Genomic DNA, 23,357 nt, shown 5'->3' with positions numbered 1-23,357 from the left:
GCATGCACACAGCACACACAAACACACACAGTCCGTGGCTGTCTTGCACACTCGCTCACTACTTGAATGTGTTCTCTTATTGGATATCTGAATGTAGCATTGATGGTAACTATATAATTTGAGGCAAAGGTTTTTGTATCATAGGCCACGATTTTATATAGATATACAGGCACACAATAGCTCTGTTCCAAAATCTAGTGAACTGCCTTCGGCTACTTAGACAGCTTTGTTTCAAGGCAACATCTGGACTGAAATGAAATCACACACCACACGAATGCTTCTCTTAATTCAAAATGTATTCAACTATGTATGTATTCACTGCCATACGCCATACAAACACTTGTATGCATTCTACTGTGCTACTTTCTCGTCGTACTTCTGTGTTAACATGCACAGATATTTTTGACCGTTACACAAGCTGCTTTTGCAGTTTTGCATGACACGGTGTAGCCTACTAAAAATGTGGTGCTCAAGTTAAAAGAAGTTCAACTTTTTAAAAAAACTTATATAGCCTTTTTTTTATATCTCACTGCCATGCATCTCATGTTTTTAAATGCAAAAACATGTAGGGGCCATTCATGTTTGTTTACTCTGTGTTAACGTGCACTAGACAGATGTCGCGCCTCTCATTTTTTGCAGAGTCTTATGCATCATAAAAATGTACCGCTCAATTTAAAACTAGTTTTACTCCACCGCCATGCATCTAGCATTTTTTTTGCAATCCACTCTACTACACTTTTCCGTTGTTTTTCTACGTAAACATGCGTTAGACAAACGTTGAGTTCGAGTTCTTTGCATCATCTCACATGGCCATGGTATTCTAAAGACACAGTGCTTAATAAAGAGTTAACTAAAATTCAACTTTTAAAAAAACGTTTTTTTAGGTCTAGTATTTTTTTTTCATTCCACTGCACTGTTTTTCCATTGTATTTCAATGTAAATGTGCCAGACATACATTTTTTTTTGTTTGTCAAAAGTTTGTCTAGACAGTTTTCTCACTGCCCTGTGTTTTACATTTTAAAACACAAAAACACGTTCTGTGTGAATGGCCCCTTAGAGAGTATCTTCTCATGTAGGCAACAGACAACCAGGCGGCTCAGATTTGGGAACAGAGCTACAGACTCCAAAACTAAAATAAAAGAGTGAGGTCATGCCCTTTACTTCTTGTTCATTCATTGCATCTCTTGCTGCTCTGAACCTGCAGATCCCCCTCCAGAGGATTCAGAGAGAGGACTGCTATCATCCCCAGGCCTCTGGTTTCTTGTAGAGACAGCTGACGGTGCCTCAGCCTAATGCACTATCATGTGCAACATTAACACTCAGGAGGGACGTTGTTCTTGGTTTTGGTCTCCATGGAGCTAAATTGCAACGGCAAGCATCAGCGGAGCAGCATCCTGAACCCAGGTGAAATCTAAATGCGAAAGCCTCTGTTTTGCCAGTATGCAGGTTTCCAGGTACCATACTGAACATCTATCACACACTCATTTGTGCCGGATGGGTTTCTTATTTACAGTATATAGTGTAAAATGGCAGCCAAATATGAGGAGAGTTTCACCCTTCATAACCTGCTCCTTGTAAAAAATAAAAAAGAATATTTCTGGGGCATTTTTATTATGATATCATAACACATGACTGCCGTGAGTGTTGTTAAAGGCCAGTCTATCACTGTATTATTAGAAACCGCACACTTACGACTGCAGGCTACATTCTGCAATCTATTACTTTTTTCATCATGGGGAAGTTGATTACTCTGTAATGGTGGGTTATATGGCTGTGTGTGTGTTTGTGTGTTTGGCTGAAGGCAGTTTTGGTGGCTCGTGTACTTTGATTGTGGTTGTTTGTAATAAAACTATCTCTCTCACTGCCCTCTCTTTGCAATTAAAAAATATATGGACAATGAGCACCTGAAGCTAATACTTGACAGCTGTAGGATTTTCGCATACATGGTGAGATGGCAAACCAACAGTTTAACTTTCAAAAATATGTATTTTATGTGAAGAAAGTGGCATATCAAACCAGCATGCATCTGCAAACAAATGATGAAAGAGCTTTCCTTACATTTGACTTGAGCCACCTGGTTAAAAATATATATATTTTTGGAGTCACTGATAAGATAATCCATTTAAATCGTATATTAAAATCATATATTAAATTAATAAACCACGATTCATTTTGTGATTCCAGGAGTTTCAAGAACTGTATGTTCTTCAGTCAAAACAAAAGCTATTGATTTCAGTTTGATCTTGATTTTCGTTTTTAGGATTTAGAATTTTTATTTGGAATTGGTTTACCTAAATATATTAAAAACAATGGATTCATTGAAATACTTTTAAGTCATCATTGGAAGTTTGCTGAGGCCCTATGTTTGAGAATCACTAGTTTAAACCATTTTTTTAAATTGAAATTCACACTTAATAATTGTGTAATTGTGCAATTTAGTGAGTTTCTCCCACAACAACAACAACAAACAACAATAAATAATATAATATTAATAATAAAATTTTTTTTAAAAAAAAAAAAACATATATTATATACTCAAAAAATAAAAGAAAAAAAATTGCTTCTGCATTTAAAATTAAAAAGTATCCACTGGTGTAGTTTGGCAATCAAAAAAAGTGCCAAAACATAGTCTAACTTAGTGTGTGTAACTTAAAGTGCCTACTGTATGCTTGCTTGATATATTCTGTTGGCTCATATACAATAAAGAAAACATCAAAAAATGTTTAAATGAGGATCAGTATGGCAAACAATATGCATATGTACCCAAGACAGAAATGCTTTCCAATTCAGTCTGCTAATAGCATTTAAGCGGCCCATCTGTGCTGTTGCTCATGTGCTGCTCTTGTTAACTCACACATGGCTTCCAATGATCTCTTTTTAGCGGCCAAATTAACCTTGGAAGGTGGATTTCAACATGTACATTCACTTACCCAAACTACCAGGGAATCGGTATTATGCATCACTGCATGTTTATATGAGAAGCTCATATTATAGTGAAGACTAATACTGTTGTGATTAATTCTTCATGTCCATCATTAAGCTACTGAGGCATGTGCACCAATCATCAGTTTGAATATATGTTGCCATGGTGAAGTGATTAAAACGTATGCAATATATGGAGGTGGATGAATAATGAATGGAATGTGTGTAGTCTAGTCGTTTGATTTTAATGAGTTACAGTTTGACTCTGTTCACTGGTTCATAGCAGAACTGATATAAGGTTTATACACACTGTGATTAGCATTTCCCCAAAGGAATAGAAGTGCTTGCAAGGCAGAAAAATAATAATTTTATATAGGAAAGATTTGATTTAGACTTCTGTTCAGACTACTTTGCCGATTGTATGACATTCAGCACGTCTTTAACACATGTATTGGGTATAAGCAATTATGATGTATGCAAGGAAAACAAGACCAATCACAATTATGCTGTTAGCTGTATAGAAGAAGACTAAATGCAATTCAGTATGCAAATACAAATGACGCCATTGCTGTTGGTTATGCTGAACATTAAAATCTATGTAAGAAAGTAGATTTGATATATTACTTTAATCCTTTTTTATTACATTAAAAATAGTACACGTTAGTATCTACAGAATGGTTTGAATGCAGTTTGTATGTAATACTTTAAAAGCCAGAGGTGTAATAATCTTAAATAGAATGTGTTAGGAATATCAGTGTCTTTCAGAAATATAACCAGTCATTGCCTGTTCCAGTGGTTTTCAACCATTTTGACTCCATCATCCACAAAAATATTCAGACCTTGTTGTTTGCAATTTACGAAAAAAAAAAAGGATTAAAGATAAGTTGTTTTTTTAAATATCTTGATATTTTTAAAATATCCAGAGCTTGGCATTGATCAAGAAAAAAAAATATATAAAAATATATAAGATTTCATTACATTACTTTTTAGTTATAGAAATCACATTTTTTAAATGTATCCAGGTTTTTTTCATATTCATGTACCGTGGTGTTTTTTTTTAATTGGGTTAAATTGAAATAAGAAATAGTTTGATTTTAATTTGTTTTGGCTTATTTTAATGCTTGTTTTGTCTTATTTTAAATCTTTTTAGGTAATCTTGAGGGCCCCTTTGAAAATTCGCTAAGGCCCCCTAGTTGAGAACCACTGGCTTATTCTGTATTAAGCAACTTTCTGGACATTGTAACCCATTTCACAAGTGAAGGGCTTAATAGAAAAATGCATAATATCAAAAAGACTAAGTAATATAATTGTACTGTATATTGTAGTAAGTAATTACATTTTAGACAAAAATCATGCTCTGATTTACTTGTAAATCAGTTCTCACTGGGCAATGTTTCTTAGTCAGAATGCTGTGATATGAATTCCACACATTCAGCTTACACTTGCACTTTGTGACATGTTTCATAATCACTCAATCAGCACGTGTTGTCATGTGCTGCTGCATGCACTTACCTTGAGGTGACACTTGTTCTGTACGTTCAGAATAGGCCACTTATATAAGCCTTGCCACTCCTGCCTAGCAGGGAGAACATCACCTGGAGGGTCTGAATTTGCAGATGTACAGTAGGGTGGCTGCCACATAAGTGTGCAGGAAAATGCCAGGCTGAGTGCTTTGCCCTGGGCTTCAGTGCCCACTTCTGGGGTCACTGGCAGGTCAACATAAATTCTCACACCACTGCACAGATGCCGAGGGTCAGATGGTAATGTCAGATGGTAGATGTTTCAGACAGTATTTCTGCATAAAACATCTTTGTTTAAATGAACATCCTTTCATACACACATATATCCACTCCCTAGCACAGCTTGCTGTCCTTCAGTTTGAATCCCTTTTCTTGACAACACAAAAAAATTACATATTGCTCAGATCCTATAGTAAGGCTGTCATCAATAACATACTGCCAGTGTTGATCACCTCTGCTGTATATAATTAAGTTATCACATCACCTTGATGCCTTCGTAAAACATCTTATCATTGTACTGTACATGAGTGATCCTGTGCAAGCTTCACTTCGATATTGTTTGTCATACTGCAGTGTTTGAGAAACTCCCTCACACAGATGGCTATTTCCAAAGAGCAGAGATATGCATGTTTTCTTCTAGAATGAGCAGGGTGACTCTGTTTTTGCAGGGATTAATATTCTCTGAACACTATTTGGATTCTGTTAATGGATGTTTCTTCAACTGTGGGCACTTCAGCCTTTAGACTAGTGGATTGTTATACTCTCAAAACACTTTTCACACTATTTTATTAAACGGTGTCCCAGAGTGGACATACATGCATCACAGGATGATTAGTTGATTGATAATTAATAAAAGATTTCTCCACAACCACCAAACTCAAAAGATGTATTGTGCTTAACATTATTTTGCTTGTGGGAATGAGATTTTTTATTCATTTTTTTTTTAGTATTTGTCTTGCTAAAGCAAATTCTTAGCCTATCTTAAATAAAAAATCTTAAATTTTGCGGGATTTGGTAGTAAGTTTGAACTATTTAACAATAAAAATTAAAATGTTTTATGATTATTTCACTCTGTTTAGATTATCATGTTCATAATGAACTCTTAAAACTATGATAATCCAAACCAATATTTCTATGATGGATTCTATGAATTTCATACTTTTCAAACGCAGTTCTAAAGTATCAAACATACATGAAGGCTTGAAAAGGTTTCGAAACAGTTTGGTGTTTTGTAAGTTTTACAAATAACTGCAATTTGTATGAAACTGTTCCAGCTTAAAAACAAGCTCTTTTAACAGCATCCATGGCATTCATTTCAGATCGTTCCTTTGATTTGTAAAATAAAATGCGTATAGTAATGCAGTTACAGTAGAGGTTTGTTGTGTGAGATATTACTAAGACTTTGAGAAACCATATCAAGACATTTTATTTATATGTAGACTGATAACTCACTTACGCTCTCCTTCATTCTGACTAGAAACAGACCTTTGTCTGTATTCACACAGAAATTACGTGACAGATCGGTGATGAATGGGATTGGGAGGACTTTCCCATTCGCTGTTTGCCTGGATCTGGCCCCGCTCCAGAGCTGAAGGTACTCTGAGCTCAGAGGGTCCCTGTACAGCTCAGGTGGATTACTGTAAATCGATTGCACAATTGATGGGGCTCCAAGCTTTCGCCTTGGCCTGACAAAGACAAATGCGCTTAGTGAATAACGATTAAAAATGCTAACAATACCTTGCGACAGATCAAATACTTTCATGATTTAGTGGAAAATGTAGTTTTTTCATAGTAAATCAGAGCTCACCCTATATACAGCTTGTTTAATGGTCTTTTTTCATGGTCTAGACTGATAGTTTGCTGTGCAGCGGTGCCCTATAGCACTCACGGACACTATCCTTTATGTTGAGTCGGTTAGCTTTGTTCAGCATTTGTTGCCTAGCAACACGTTTTCCCTGCCCGGTTTAATGTTCTGCTGCCTCAGCATTGGAGAGTCATGTCTACGTGTGTTTTGTGTGTCACCCTCCTGTCGTTCGCCTGAGAGCCATGTCAAAGGGGGTGGAGCATTACCCTGAATGACGTCAGTGCATGGACAATATATGTACAGATATGCTATGTACAGTTAAACAAGGGAATGTGATTAAGAGGTATACTATTCTAAATAAATAAAAGTATAAATAGAGTTATTTGGTATTGCACAATGGACAGTGGGGCATTTAACTGTTCATAAAGTAGATCATTAAAATAAACATTTCTTGAGCCTGGCTGTTCTGGTGCTCGGTGCTCTGCAGTGCCGCAACAGTTCAAAGAGGAAGTGGCCTGCATGTAAGGGGTCCAGTGTGATTTTTTTTTCCAGCCCTTTTCCTCACTCTGGATGAATACAGTTGTTGGAGTGTAGGAAGTGGTGTACCAATGATTCTCTCAGCCAGGGCCAGCCTTAGGTGGGTGCAACAACATGAGCCCCAGTGGCGAACAAAACCACAAAACCCACAAAACGTGATTGGCAACTGAACTATACCGAGGTCTCAACATCCACACCTAAGAACTAAGGGGAGACACACTACTCCCTAACTCGCACCGGGCCCCGCGTCAGCTAAAGACAACACTGCTCTCAGCAGTCATGACTATCTGCTGTAGTCTTCTGAGGTCTGAATTGGTAGCTGAGCCAAACCAGACATTTAGTGTAGAGGACAGACTCCATGACTGCAGCATCTGTGGCAGGTTGAACTTCTTCAGTTGGCGAAGGAAGTTCAACTCCTGCTGGATTTATTTCACAGTGGAGTGTATGTGTAACTCCCACTTCAAGTCCTGACAGATGGTAGCGCCCAGGAAGCTGGATGACTCCACTGCTGCCCCAGGAGTGGAGGGAGTGCTGGGGGGGTTTCTCTATCATCTCCACTGTTTTGACCATGTTCAGCTCCAGACTGCATAAGGCAGCTAGTTGCTCAACCTCTGTTCTATATGCAGACTCGTCACCATCCTGGACGAGGTCAATGACTGTGGTGTCATCTACAGACTTCAGGAGCCTGACAGAGGGGTCTTTTGCAGTGCAGCCGTTGGTGTACAGGGAGAAGAGCAGTGTGGAGAGCACATATCCCTGGGAGGTGCCAGAGCTGTGTGGGTGTTGGACATGAATTTTTCCAGTGTCACTAGCTGTTGCCTGAAAATTATCTAACAAAAAGAGTTAGGGACAGAGAGGTGAGTTAGTTTGGTCTGGAGGAGTGCAGGTCTTTGGTTGTTAAGTCCTGTGATTTTTTTTTTTTTTTTGATGATGATGGTGGAGTGTTTGAAGCAGGAAGGAACTTAACACAGCTCCAGTGATCTGTTAAAGATCTGTGAGAAGATGGAAGCCAGCTGTTAGCACAAGGTTTTAAGACAGGCTGGTGAGGCGTCTTAATTTCTCTATCTATTGTTCTAGCTATCAAAAATAATTAAAAATGAATTAAATGTTATTGCAGGTGCATTAGATGATGTTGTTCTGATTCTGATTAGGTGGTGAGGTGTGCAGGTGTTGAGCTGGTGGGTGGATGCCGGTTACTGTTTTCACCTGTCATCAGCTAGCGGTAAACAACAGGTGGTGCAGTGCAGAAAGAGTAGAGGGTGTGTACCCTCTGCAGAAAGCTATTCTGAGCCTCATTCTTCCATAGATCTACAGTTCTGTTGCTATTTCACAACGCACAGCCTCAGTGGAAACTGACTGCATATACCTCCAATCCATCAGACTGGTCCCATCTTCTCTTCTTTCTCTGTTTTTTTTTTTTTTCAAATATATGCTATATTGGGAGAGGAAAGACCACACCAACTAACACGGCACAACCAATGACATAGAAAAAGTAAAAAAATTAGCATTAGCAAAATTAACATTAGTTTGTGGTGTTCATTTCTTGAAGTACTCAGTCTAGAGATGGTTTTGTTTTATGCTTTGAAGGAGTCATATTCATTTAAAGCTATGGAAAAATAGATTTCTGTTGTTCAGTGTTTCAACATGAAAATCCGTTTTTCCACTATGCTTTAAGACTAGATTTAGTGCATATTTGTCCCTTGTGATTGATGTTGTGTGGTTTTCTCTATAAGACGTTTCTCCATCTCAGGTGTAACACACTTACTGTACAGAATCTGAACTTGCAGAGGCGGATGTGAGTGAAATTATCTGCTCAAGAGAGAGAGAGTGAAGACGGTCTGCATGAAGCAGTCTCCATGGTGGCAGTGTGTGTGTGTGTGTGTGTGGGAGTTTGGACAGAGCACTGTAAATGAATGAGTTTCTACAACATCTTAGCTTTTTATAAATAAATCTTCTAGGTCAGGTGGTCAGGAACAGATTCTGAAAGCATTTACAGAAATGCAAATGCTGATGTGTTTTCATTATCGGTATACAACTTCATAGCCTATATAATGAAGTGGTGCCTTCCATTGGTCTTATTTAAGAGGTTCAAAGCAGTGTGTCATAGCAGAAAGTGTTTCAGCTGATACACTTTATATGGTGTAATTTAAAACAAGCTTCATGTTTCACCTGAGCTTTAACAGGAAGTAACCTTGTTAAGGTTTTAGCAGTACTCAAATGGCAAGTGGTGACAGAATCTTTATAATATACCAAGACTTTTGAGGCCTTCTGACAGAAATTGATATTGATTTTGTTATTTGGGGTTCTATAGTGACCAATGAAGAACTTGAAAGGCAACTGAGCAGGCTATATTCAGACTGAAGTATAGCAGGATTTGTTTGCTTTTTGTATTTTAATTATTTTATTTTTTATTTTTTTTGCCATGCTTGTGAACTATAGACTTATTTGTTGACTTTCAAAATGTAGACAATTGGTACAAAGTTTGGGGTTGGTATGATTTTAAGACTTGGTGAGTCTTATGCTCACCAAGGTTGCATTTATTTAATGAAAAACAGTAATATTGTAAAATATTATTAGCATTTTCTATTTTAATATATTTTAAAATGTATTGTGCATTCATTACTCCAGTCTTCAGTGTCCCATGCTCCTTCAGAAATCAGGTGTGAAAACAGCTGTGCTGAGTATTATTTTTGTTAAACTATGATATATATTTTCAGGATTCTTTGATGAATAGAAAGAGCAAAAGAACAGTATTTATTTGTAATAGAATCTATAACAGTATAAATGGCTTTACTGACATTTTTGAATAATTTAATGCATCCTTGCTTAATAAAAATATTGGTTTCCTTCGATAATAAATAAATGAATGAAAAAATAAACAATACTGACCTCAAACGTTTGAACTGTAGTGAATAAATGACAGTTGACAATTATAAAAATAATAGTATTTAGTTTTTAACTTGTTTTATTTTCACCAGGCAAAAATCATAAACAAATTGCTTCAGAAAAGTAGTTTTAGTTTCTAAAAACCCCTAACCAAAAGTATGAGCACTAGTAAAAGCAAATGCCACTAAATATAATTGCTGAATGGCCTTTTAATATCACATTCAGGCAATATTTGAACCTTCCTGAGATGCTTTGAAAGAAGCAATCTGACTAATGTTTTTAGATTTCTTGATAACCTCCAGACAGCAATTTCATCTGAAGCTCTCATAAACTAATCTCTTTCAAATTCTGTCATGAAATGGATTATATTTCATAGCAGATAAATACCTCATGTAATTCATATAGCCTACCAGCAAGCTGCAAAGCTGAATAATTCGAATTAAGCAGCAAAAACTGAATAAAAGTGGCAATCACTTATATTTGTATAGCCATAATCCTGTTAATATACTAAAATAAACTCTGTGTCAGAATATTGCTGTCAGATTTTTTTGTGTTGAGGTTTGATTGTAAGGCTGAAACAGTGTGTGATGATAAGATGAGGTGGTCCTGTGTGATTTGAGCGTGGCATATGTGATGCAGTCCCTGTGACAGAGATCTCAGTGTGACTGCTTTGACAGACGGCAACAAAGGCTCCACGTTCCCCATCGATCTTGCACTGTGTGAGTGACAGCTCTTGTAAGCAAGCTCAAACTTATCAAGAGGGTTAACGTGGAAATAAAGCTGAAATGGATGAAGGGGCATTTGCCCGATGTTTGCCTTTTTGTGAAAGTAGATGCCAATCTTCTTTATACTTTTAAACAAGACCAAGGATTGTTTACAGTATATGGTGCAGGGGAGAGTTTTACTCTGGTGAATGTTCTTGGGTGGGTTTATTTTTGACTGTCAGTCTCTGTATGAAGGTATTGACTAAAAAAAGCTATTGAACATTTCTACCATTGCTGCATAGGAAAAAGAGCAGGTGTTTTGTCACAAGATGATTTTATTGACTAAAATTTGAGAAGAATAACTAAAAAAAAAATAAAAATACATACAATAAAGGCATCTTGCAAAATGTTAACAATTGAAAACACCTGCATTTAAAATGTATTAGAAGCAAATCTAAAAAATCATATCCAAATGTAAAAAAACCCCCCAAATTTTGTAATATTGTGAAAACAACATGTATAATATGCTATAATACAACACCAAAAATAATAATAACATTAATAATTATTGTTGTTTTAGTATAAAATTGCAACAATAAATACTCCATAATAATAATAATAATAGTTGTTGTAGTTGTTGTTTTATATATATTCTTATATTATTCAAATGTATTCTATTGTGTTTTTATTGTGCTGACTATTTTACCCAACAGCGGTAGCAAAAATTTATTGCTTTTTGATTGATTTTTATTCTGTTAAAAGATTAAATGTAAAATGTATTGAGGAATGTCTTTTATCCAGTTATCCAGTGCTGAGCTTTGATTTAGACTTCTGAGAGAATGCAGGACCAGTGTGAGTCGAGACATCTGACGATATTAGAAAACACAGTCTTGTCCAGCACGACACAGTCAGCGTGGTCTACATACATATATCCACAGCATGGGGTCCAATTAAAAATGTCCTCTTTAGTTTCCAAGTGTCATAATGTGTGACATAAAGGTTTATATCTCCCATGTACTTCTAATTGTGTGTCTTTGATGTTCTATCAGTGAAGAGCTGACTGTAGCGTCATTCGAGAGCGTAACGTCTGCCTCTGTGGTCCAGACAGAGAGCCAGGGCTTCCCCCTGACACCAGCATTGATTTTCCCGTTGAAAGACTCTCCTTTCTTTTCTGTAGTATTGATGAATGATTCATGAGGCTGCACAACAGGAGGCCGAGGGTGCTTTAGACAGAGAGAATGTGTAAGGAGCACATGGGCAGAGATTAGCCACTGCACCTATTCTCAGAGACGGCTCGTGGCTGTGGACCCGTGAGGGGCTTCAGTGTAGAATCTGCTTAATATGTTGGGATCATTAGCTTAAATGTTTTTATAATGGCCAGATGCTTGAGTCTCGAGTACACTCCAGCGAAAGATATATTTATGCAACCAAATTAGCTCCTACAGGAGACCAGATCTTCTTGTTCTTGTTGTTGTACCACTTTTTTTGGTGCTGAAGTGTAACAGTATCATTGATCAATTATTGATTGTTTGTTTCAATTACTGTTATTTCGCAGTTAGAAACAGGCAGTCAAATTTGACGGATCTGTTTTTAGGGAATCATAAGTAAGAAATTTGGAATATCCAGAAGTGTTTAGCACTATAAAAGCATTAATGCGATGACTCATAATAGGCTGTGTGTTACAGTCATTTAAAATGCATTTAATTATAAATTATAGTGATCCTAAAACCACTGTAACTGTGGTAAATTTGCTGTAGTTGGGTGGCTTATTGCATATATTAAACAGTGGAAACGATAATGTAATAAAACACCACCAACTGTACTGATAAAACCTCAATAGTTATGTTTACTGATCTGAAACAAAATGTGAACAAACATTTCTTCCACCAAGCGGTGTAGAATATGAGCAATTCACATACACATATATTTTTAGATTTTATTATTGCAGGTGTGTATTTTACACCGAACATTTAGCTAAATGTGATTCCCTCCTTTGGGAATTTGCAGTTGACATTATCTATTAGATTTTGTAACTATGTTTTTAATGTAATTAAGTTCCTTTTGTAGTCCTTACTTTGCAAGTTTGGCTTACACTTACACTGCAAGACCATTTCTGTAACCGCTCTCACCGGACATTCACAAATTTTGGCCCTACATCACTGTGCGGTGTATCCTGAACTGTGTTTAGCCCTCTGGCTCTAGTTTAATGTGTGAACGTTAGCCTGAGACTGTCCTGGGTGCATGTGAATGCTGTCCTCTCTTTCTGTAATTGTATTTTTCATCTGAATGGGCTTGCCGGTGGGCCCAAATGATTAGTGGTGTTGTTTTTCTCTGCCTGGTCAAAACTGTTCTAACAGAGGGCATAAGATGAGTTACAAGCAAAGGATGGGAACCATGTGTAACGTAGCCACATAAAAACTTTTCCTCCTTTGCAAAACCTAATCCATCAGCTTAGTGGCTCAAAATGTTACGTTACAACACGTGTGAGCGTTAACTAATTATAACGGTACATAGATTACACAGATCTATATTACAGCCATAACTTTGTTTTATTCCTTTTTTAACACTTGTGTCCTTGGAGGCTTTCCTTGAAAAGATGTGTTGTCATGGTTGCAGTATGTCAATTTCAGCACACCCAGCTGTGCGATACCATAGAGCTGTATCTGTGAGCTGAACGGAGGCAAAAACAAGACTGGTGAGTCATCATTGATGGTGAAGGGAAGACCTTGGTAGAAATCTAGGCTAGATCCCCTTCCAGCTATGAGAGAGAGAGATGATGGTCGAGTGAGCTGTATTTTGCAGATACTACAAATCATTTGGGATTTGGTTTGTGGAAGGATAAAGTATCAAAAAGTAGCATGGTATCCACCTTATTTTTTAACGAGGAAGTGAGCCGTTTTCTGTGAATGTGCAAGACTTCCGGTTCATTAGCCGCTATAGGGAAATAACAAGTGCAGTAAACGGTAAAACTGTTTGCACTACAAACCAGTGTGTTCATAATTAAGTTAATCCATTAAAATAATGTGGTAAAACACACAAGTTTGCAATATCAAGCAGCAAAACAAGCTGTTTTGTACAGCTAAAAATAGCTGGAAGTGGATGACAACGGAAGCCAGACACATTAAATTTACAAATGGCCACCCACTCTTACGGGAAAAATAAGGTGGATACCATAGACATGTATCATGGTAATACCACAACATTCTTTGAAATTCTTTGAAACCTTGGATGATTACAGTCTGAAAAAACACTCTATGTAATTATTACAATAATATAATGAGACATACCATGGTAATACTGTGTTTTTATATTGTATTCTTACCAATAAGTACCTATATGTAATTACACTTTAAAAAATACCATGTGATTTCTATGTTTTTTGACACAGTGTATGGTAATACTGTGGTATAAATAATACAAATATGTTGTTACCTTGTACGCTGTATTTTGAGTAGATGTGGCATGGTAATACCATGGTATACTTTGAAGTGTTTTGGGTTTTAATATCAATGTTTTTAGTAAAACCATGGTATTATTTGTAGTACCTTGGTAATACCATAGTACTTTTTATAAATGTAATTCAGCTAATATTCTTCAACTTATTCACCTACAAATAAGTACCAAAATGTAACATGGCACCATGGTGGCATGGTAATACCATAGTAAAAATCATTAAATGATGTTCCACTGTAATACCATTTTATTATTTGAAGCACATAACTTCAAAATAATTCACCTACACAGCAGTACCAAAATGTACTACTGTAGTAATTTGGACATTTACTGCAGTAGTCCTGTAGTACTTTTGGAAGTACCTTCGTCCTGTTTAAATACATGGATTTCAGTAGTCTGTGATACCACTGTGTGATAACATAGTACCACTATGCTACTTTTTTTAAGTGTTACCTTGGTAAATGACTACAAATATACTATATTATCATATCACCATGTAATAAAAATATGATATGAGATACCTTGGATTATAAGATAAATATTTGGTTTAATTCATAGTATCTGAGAATGATAGTCATTGTGCACTAAGGTGTATATAAAAGCACAATGGTATTAACCTCTGATACAATCACTGCACCATTTGTAATTGAGAGCAGCAGAGTGGACCTCTATTTTGATTCATTTGTCATTTCCACTTTTGAGCGCAGTGTAATATTTATATAGATTAGATATCACTTTCAGTAGCCATAACAGTTGTTGTCAGACCAGTCACGCATTTGCAAACAGTTGGCACCTCTACATGAACACATCCTAATCCTAGCTCATCAAGTAACATTCACATAATTATCATTAGCTAAAAATAACAACAACAACAATCAAAACCTCAGGGACTATGCTCATTATTAGCATTAGCTAAAATTCTCAACTTCTTCAATCTACATAGAGCCTAATCCGGTTTCGAGAGAAATCTGTTTCTTCCTTTGAAATTGGGTCTACATTAGGACCCCAAGTGATAACATTGATTAAAAGAACTTGTACTGAGTACCCTGATTACAATTCCTACAAAATCATGTTATAAGTGTTGTTTGAACTACATTATAATGACCAGTAATGTCTGATTAGGTAGCTTGCATACTAACTTAGCATACAGGTTGTGATTAGCCTGACAACTTGACTTGTACACCAGTTTGTACTTAAGGTCTGTTCACACAAACATAAATGTTCAGCACGAAAATGTAGTCCAGTTTTTGCATGTGATTTGTCTGTTCAGACCATTGCATAAAAAACAGCAAACAGGATGAATGGGTTGCTTAATATGCACATGCTTAAAGGGTTAGTTCATCCCAAAATGAAAATTGCCATTAATTACTCACCCTCATGTCATTCCAAATCCGTAAGACCTTCGTTCATCTTCGGAACACAATGAAGATATTTTTGATGAAATCAGAGAGCTATCTTACCCTCTATGGACAGCAACGCAACTGAAATGTTCCTAGGTCCAGAAACGTAGTAAATACAACGATAAAACACTCCATGTGACATCAGTGTCTCAACTTCAGTTTTGCGATGCTATGAGAATACTTTTTTTTGCACAAAGAAAACAATAATAACATGATTTACATGAGTTACGTCTTCCGCCATTTAAGAGATTATTACAATGCATATACATGCTTTCCCCCGAACGTCAACAACGCTGATTACATCAAAAAGGTTCTTGGGTACTCTCCAAAATGGCGGAAGAAGTAACTTGGGGGAGAAGAATGGTTGAGTAAATTGTTATTTTTGTTTTCTTTGCGCAAAAAAAGTATTCTCGTAGCATCGCAAAACTGAAGTTGAGCCACTAATTTCACATGGACTGTTTTACCGATGTATTTACTACGTTTCTGGACCTGGGAACATTTCAGTTGCGTTGCTGTCTAAGGAGGGTCAGATAGCTCTCCGATTTCATCCAAAATATCTTAATTTCAGTTCTGAAGATGAACGAAGGTCTTATGGGAAAAAGCAGCCAGTTAAATAAATAATTGAACCCTTTTCTGTAAACAAAAAAGGAATAAAAATGGTCTCATTGATGACATGTGAATGTTTGTATTGGTCTTAATAGATTCATTAACAGCCATTTATTCAAATTACATTTTTTTTACCGACTATTAATCTTGCTTTCGTCCATCGGTGTATCCCTTCATCTAGCCATGGTTTATTACATCAAAGCATCATTTTTTTACCGACTTGGAAGATTGTTTATGCCAATTTGTCTTTGTTTCTTCACACTGAGACATTTTTATCTGTATTATCCACTTTTAAACCTTCTTAAAGATCTTCATTCCTTTCTTTTTTGTCCAAAATGATAGCAGGAAAAGCCATCATGTGCTCCTTGGAGTGACCTAATCTATCTCCGCTCCAAGTGATACACTCTCACTGGTCCCTTTGGACATTCATACCGTATCTTGTGATGAGATTATCCCCTTCCTCCTCCATTTCCTAGCCAACACTTGGTTTTCTCTCCTATCTCACTGGAGACTCATGCTTACTCCTCCTCCGTTGTGTGTGATCTTTTTGTCAAATCTCACAGGACCTTACTGTGCTCTCACCCGAATGATTTCTGAATTATTAATCCCATTGGAATTCTCCATGGATTGCCAAACCAATGCCAGAGAACCTTTGATGCTGAGGTTGAATAGGGCCTGAGCAGTTGGGAATACTTCGGCCAATTCAAGGGATGGGAAGTTAACATCAATCCTTTGGCTACCTTTTCAATGCTTTTCTAGACTCCCTTTTTTCCACATTTATCCTTATTATTTTGTCTATAAAATGGGAAGCAAACATCTATTAAAATGCTGCCTGCTATGGCACACACACACATTTTTATAAGGCAAATTGACATCAATTCACGGTCATTTGTGAATGGATTCTTAATTTCATTATGGGGAGAGTTGAGGCAATCTTGTTGTACTATATTTAAATTAAACAAATAAACTAAAAGCTGATGCAATGCATCTACTATATTTAAATTAAACGCATGCACAAATGAGATTTGAGAGCTGTGGAAGATGGGGAAGATTTTCCATGGATAACAGATTAAAACAGCTTCTGAAAAGTACAAATCAAACAGGCTGTGTTTATGATTTGTTTATGCTGATTGTTGAAGGTGCGGATTAAAGAAAGACGGCAATGACATGAGGGTGAGTCAATAATAAGAGAGTGTTACACTTTAGATGAATTGTCCCTTTAAGAACTGTTTAACATATGAAAAGCTTGAGGATCAATCTAAGGACATATATCCCACCAAATCAATTCCTGTTCAGAGCAAAGTGGCAGAGATTTTGAAAGGATGACTCATTCTTATTGATATTGAGGTCTCAGCCCTTGTGACACTGCCACCATCAAACTCTCATAAGGAGTGATAAATCAGCTGTCACATGTAGGAGGCATTAAGAGACCTTTAGAGGAAGCTCACGACTTCCATTAAAGTGAAACTTCTCTGTATCGTGCTCTATCTCTCTCTCCCTTTTCTCCTTGAGCGGACTCTCCAGTCCGGTGCTCTTTTGGCCAGACTTCCTTCTCTGCTGCCAAACTGTGAGTCTCTAAGGATACCTGACTAGAGCAGGCTAGACGGAGGTATTCTGAGCTAATCTGTGTGTGTCAGAAGTAGTGTGTGTGTGTGTAAGCACCATATTTAATATTAAGGCATAGTTTTAGTGTGTTTGCACACTTGAAATGCCTTTTTTTGGTCTTGTTGCTACGTGTATTGATAGCCATTGAAGAGGAAGGACAGATAATGATGTGTAGAAGATTTATGATTGGCAAATGATGAAAACCAGAATTAAACATGCATTATTATTATATGTATATATATATCAGTTTGCGCAGAGTAATAATTCAGCCTGTTTATCACATATTAGTCCAAGGTGCTGGAATGCTGTTCAGCCTAATTTAACCCCTGAAAATGCACTTTCATAAATGTAAAAAACCCCTTAAATCAATTCCAGGTGGTAAATATTGCCTCTAAATAGGCATTTTTTTTACACTGGTCAAAAAATGTGTACTAGCTATTAGACCGAGGCTATGAAGTGAATGGATATTTCCCAGAACTACTCCTCCTCTGTGCTGTCTGATATGAAGGACAACTAGACACAGGGGAGCGGAGCAGCTTGAGTAGATTGCAGAGATACCATAATGTGCCGTGTCAAAAGGAGATGAATGGACCTGTCTGTCCTGTGGTCTTGAGCAGCTCAATAAAGACATCTTGGATTTATCAATGAAATTTGAGTTGGAGAGCAGAGTAGCTTCTTCTCAGAGCACCTCATGCAATTACATCACAGCAGTTTATCTCTCCTGCACTAGCTTCCATTAAGCTTGTTTGGAAAATTGTTAGGTTAACTACTGTACGTCACCGTATTTTTTACAAATTGTTTTTGCACTAACAGCAGACTAAGCTCCTGTTACTACACTACAATACAAATCAAATACCTTACCTAATATAAAAATTAAAATAACATAGCTTTTTTAGTTTTACAGTAATTACAATAATTGCATTGTATTGTAATCATGTAATATAGTGCATTTACTGTAAAAAATCTATCGAATGGAATTCTCTGTTTCTATGTGATTACAAACCTAACATATTTCATAAAATACTAAAGTAATTTAAATTAAAAAATAATAATTTCTTAATCAGATTAATTGGTGTGTGTGTGTGTGTGTGTGTATGTCTTTTTCAGGACTGAACAGAAAGGAACAGCATTTATTAGAAACACAAGACTTTTGTAACATTATAAATGTCTTGAAATATCTAATTGTCACTTTTGCAATTTAATGTGTCCTTACTTGAATAAAAGTATTAATTTCTTTAAAAAAAAGTCTTACTTTTAGAAATTGTGTTTCTACAAAAATCCAGTACAAGGATGGAAACCATATCTTGGGCTTCTTAACTGCCTCATTCCCAACAAAAAGCCTCTGTAATCTACAGGACGACCAACCATGTGCTCAGCAATGACTGCTAAAATTTAAAGACAATATGGGAAAAGGACATTAGGGCTGTAATCGGAGACAAAGAGCGGAAAAGAATCTTATCAGATACAGGTAAATATGTAAGAGAAGCCAGAGGGCAATTTAGTACAAAATCATACACAGGATCTATCTGACACCTCCTAGACTTAATAGAATGGGTCTGACAAATAATAATGTTTGTTGTAAATGTCAAAAGAACAGAGGTATACTTTTAATCACTGTATCTGGGTGTGTCCACTTATTCAGCCTTTATGCCACCAAATTTTTAATATTTTGAGCAAATGGCTTGGAACAACAATACCATTATCACCAAAACTGTGTCTGTTGGGAGACAGGGAGCAGATGCCAAATATTTCAAATGGAGAGTTTGCAGAGATCATGGTGGGGGTCTCTGTGAGTCATTTTGAAGCACTGGAAAACTCCCAAAACCCCAGAGTGTATGAACGTTTGCTTTACAAACTACATAATAAGAAGAGCGCATGTGTCCCTGCGAGTATCCCTGTCTGGGAAGATTTCTGGTCTTATGTGACATTGTCTTTCCATGTGACACATTAACTTTGATTCCTTATTTTTTGCACTACTTGGATGCAAGATCATGTAATTTTTTCCCCTTACCCTTATTTAGTTTCTTCCTTTTTTCTGTCCTTTTTTCCTTATTTAGTATTTCATTTATTTTTGTTAATTGCAGCCACTGTATATATTCTGGCCTTATATGTAGCCTTATATGTGGCCTTATATGATATTTTCATGTACTGGATGAAAACAATAAAAACTTGAATTATATTATTGAAATATATTACTTAACCCAAACCTTTGTATTTAAACTTTTAAACTTATGTTTTACATAAGATTTATATACGTTTTTTAATATAACTATTTCATGTTGTTATTTTGGCATCAGTTTTATTTTTATTTTATAAAAAAAATCATATTATCAAATAAATGTGGAAGTGATTAAATTACAATAGTATAAATCCAGAAATAAATAGCATAAATATTAATATTTACAAAGACGAATGGGGTTACCTTGCACAGTGCATGTCCAAACTACTGATATTGCCATGGTACATGTCTAAAAATGGTAATATTACCATGCATGTCCCAAAAAAACAAACAAACAAACACAAAACATAGCAATATCATGGTGTTTTTTTTTTTTTTTTTTTTTTTGTAAGTGTTTCAGGAAAATTGAAAAATGTCTTCTCTGTTCACACTCAATTTTGATGTAATTGTCACTAAATCTTCATTACCCTTGTCATCTTTACACAAGCTGTTTATGGATGCAGTTGTAGCTTTCCATGAGTAAATATCTCTGCACTGAAACACCCCTGAGACATGAATATAAATGTAAGGTTTGCTCCAAAAGCCTCATGTTCCCTCATGTTTGTGTGATACGTTTTTTGCATCATCATATAGAAGTCTGGCTATGTTGTGTTGCGCATTGCCCTAAACCCACCACTCAGGGTGAAACGGCTATAAGCAGCTGCCTTTCAGCGAGCTTCAGCCACCGCTGGATGGTTGCTTGGCAACTGAGACCCTACACGGCCAATCAGCATGTAATAGGAGTTTATTCTGCATAAAGCAGGTCAAGAATCACCCCTTAATTCCACTCACATGTCCTTTCTCTTCGATTCAAGAATGATGTGAATGCCTCAGGGACACATTGGGACAAAGTCATTTTGGTTGGAAAAAAAATCTCTTTTTATTACTGCAAAACAGCATTCTATGTGGATGGCCCCTTAAGTACCGTTTTTTCCCATACATTTCTTGCGACGTATGATCTTTTTCTTGTTTTTTGTTTTTATTTCTTTTGTTTTCTATTTTATTATCCGATCATCCACATGAGATATCCATCTTCGTAGCACAAATGTTTCAGCACTAACTACGTGCTGATGTTTAATTTTTAAGATTAGGGATTTTAAAAATATTCCTTAGGATGCCATGTCAATAAGAGTATGACAGACATACTTGCAAGTGGACTCTTCACAATAAGCGGCACATCTACATTCTCGTCATGCCAAGATGAATAAACACAATGCCTTCAGCATAAGAAGATATGCAGCATTTTATCTGTGATAAAGTTAGACTTGTCTGTATGTATCTGAGACTATATTTTTCAGGTCTTGCATGTTTCATTTTTGGTCATATTAAAAAAACACATTTACTGCACATGTCTCTGTACATGCAAACACCTCATCTGTCTGCAGGCTGATATCCCCAAAAAGGCATTTTTCCTGATCTACTGTATAGCATTAAAATGCCTCTGAGCTAACCGGTTTCTTCTTGCAAGCACAGTCCCCACAGGTTATGCTGTAAAAAACACTTGCACAAATTGAAGATATATATCATATCTGGACACTCAAGATGTGGAATGTTTTATTCATGTCACAAGTATTGTGAAAGAAGCTAGATAGAGGCGGGCAGTTTTGAGGCTGGTGACTATATCTTTGAATTGAGATGTTTGGAAGGTCTGATGTATCTTCATAACAGCGCATAGGGCTTTAGGGACAATTTTGTTTGTAGAGTCCTGTCTCTAAGGGTGGTCACCCGTCATGTTGAAACACGTGGCCAGCTGAATACTACACATTTTATCTGCATCCCAATTTGCATAACATCTGTCCTTAATAGTATTTTTTCAATAGTATATATAACTAGTGAATTTCCAGTGAAGTTTTAAAATGTACATACATGCATCCTTTGTGACCAACTATTGCCCACAACTACTTGCACTATGTAAGGGGATGAGTTTGTGATTTGTTTTGGTTCAAAAAAATAATGTAAATGTGTACCTACATGTCAAGTAATACATTTTAAGGTAATGAATTTAACTAGCCAGAGTATACTCAAAAATATTAACTTTTCTTTAATCTGCACAGTACATACTTCAGTTTAAGTACAGTATGTAAATCAAGATGCAGTATGAATTTTTGTTACTGAATACTTTTGGATAAGGAAAAACAAATTCCAATGGACAAAGAGACCTGTGAAAATTTTTATAACGTTATTGGTAACTGTAAATGATTGATTTTGTGTGATTTTACATTCACACCAATAGGTGGCAGCATAAAAGCCAAGACCTGTGCCATATAGTCTCAGCCTCAGACGTCACGCCCCCGGACCGTTGGCTAAACGTCTGATGCATATGGGACACAAATGTGGAAACACTTCAGGAGTGTCGAAGTCATCTTCGGATTGGTTGAATTCTACAGGATTTCCGCGAGACGTGTGTGTCACGTTCTTTAACGTTCTGTCTGGAAACAAAGATACCGTGGTGCCAAACCCCCCCACGAAAGAAGAAAGCCATAGTGTTTACAACTGTGATGACATGCATTTATCAGGATTAATTAAACGCTGGATTTTCAAAAGTATGTGAAATATTTAAAGCATAGAATCTTTAAAATACGTCTGAGAATTTTACACACCGGTCTGTTATTGTGGCGACATTTCCACGCCACCAAACGTGACGCTGAACGAAACGAACTGTGATTGGTTTGTGTGACATGTCGGTCAAACGGCCTCATGGGTGGTCCTTGGCCAATGAAAGCTGCTATGAAACAAAAAAATACAATATGAAGGTCTGGCTACGCGAGACTATGTGCCATATCGACCAATGAAACATAATAATAATCTAGATTTTATATTTGGTGCATTGGTTTAAAAATATATCAGGTGTGGTTCTAAGTGGTCTTGTTTCAAACCAGGGGCCTCATTTATAAAGTCTGAATGTGTGACAGTTTCCAAAAAGTGAATAAATTATATCACCATATGCACAAAACATTTTCCTAAATGCATTGCTCCTTATAAATCACAGTTCATCTTAAATACAAGAGCTATGTGTACAAGTGCTTTAACTTCTACAAAATGCACAAATAGGCTATCTCCTTGTGGTTTAGAAAAACAACATCAGCAGTGGGCAAGGAAATCCATGTGTAGTCATATATTATTATCAGGAAAACATATGCAAATTAGTGAATTTCAGTGATGTAATTATAACAGAGCACTTAAAACACTGCTCATTTGAGTTACGCATATAATTCTATTAATGTTGTATAATATGATTGCCTATTTGTCTTTATATCTTCATGTTGAATCAATTACATTACTTGTAAATGACTGCCAAAAAGAACAGTTTCATGTCAGTTTCTGTCTTTATAATTCCCAATTTGTTCTTCCGAAGTAGGATAAAATCCATGGAATTTAGGACCAAATCCAATAGTACATGTGTTTCATAAATGAGACCCGTGATTTTTTTTTTCTTTTTTTTTTTCCTCCATGCACTCATATTTACCTTAACCGCAGGGGCCACTCTCTGAGCACATTTCTATTTGGTTTGTTAGACAGCTCAAGCTCTTTCTTTTTAAAAGGAGTTAAGTGCATGGTTAAAAACAGAGAGAGGCGAGCAAGTTTACAGCTGGGAGAACTGGGATCCCCATCCAGTCTGAAGCCAATGTCTTTTGTTACACCAAAGTCCAATTAGCTCTCAGCTGAATGGGGCCAATCTGTTTGAATTCCCCGTATGGTTTG

The 23,357-nt window shown here is 36.4% G+C and overlaps 1 protein-coding gene across 1 annotated transcript in view; it reads left to right on the top strand.

Moving 5' to 3' along the window:
* ppfia2 (PTPRF interacting protein alpha 2) overlaps positions 1-23,357 on the top strand; it is a 169,341-nt gene that overhangs the window by 2,306 nt on the left and 143,678 nt on the right. The window contains exon 3 of the mRNA XM_042742459.1: positions 1,205-1,404. The gene's annotated coding sequence lies outside the window, so the exon portion shown is untranslated. The remainder of the gene's footprint in view (positions 1-1,204; positions 1,405-23,357) is intronic.

The sequence above is a fragment of the Cyprinus carpio genome, chromosome A4 (genome assembly GCF_018340385.1).
Source record: "Cyprinus carpio isolate SPL01 chromosome A4, ASM1834038v1, whole genome shotgun sequence".
Lineage (NCBI taxonomy): Eukaryota > Metazoa > Chordata > Actinopteri > Cypriniformes > Cyprinidae > Cyprinus > Cyprinus carpio.
Note: the sequence above shows the minus strand (reverse complement) of the source record. Positions and strands in the feature narration are given on the sequence as shown.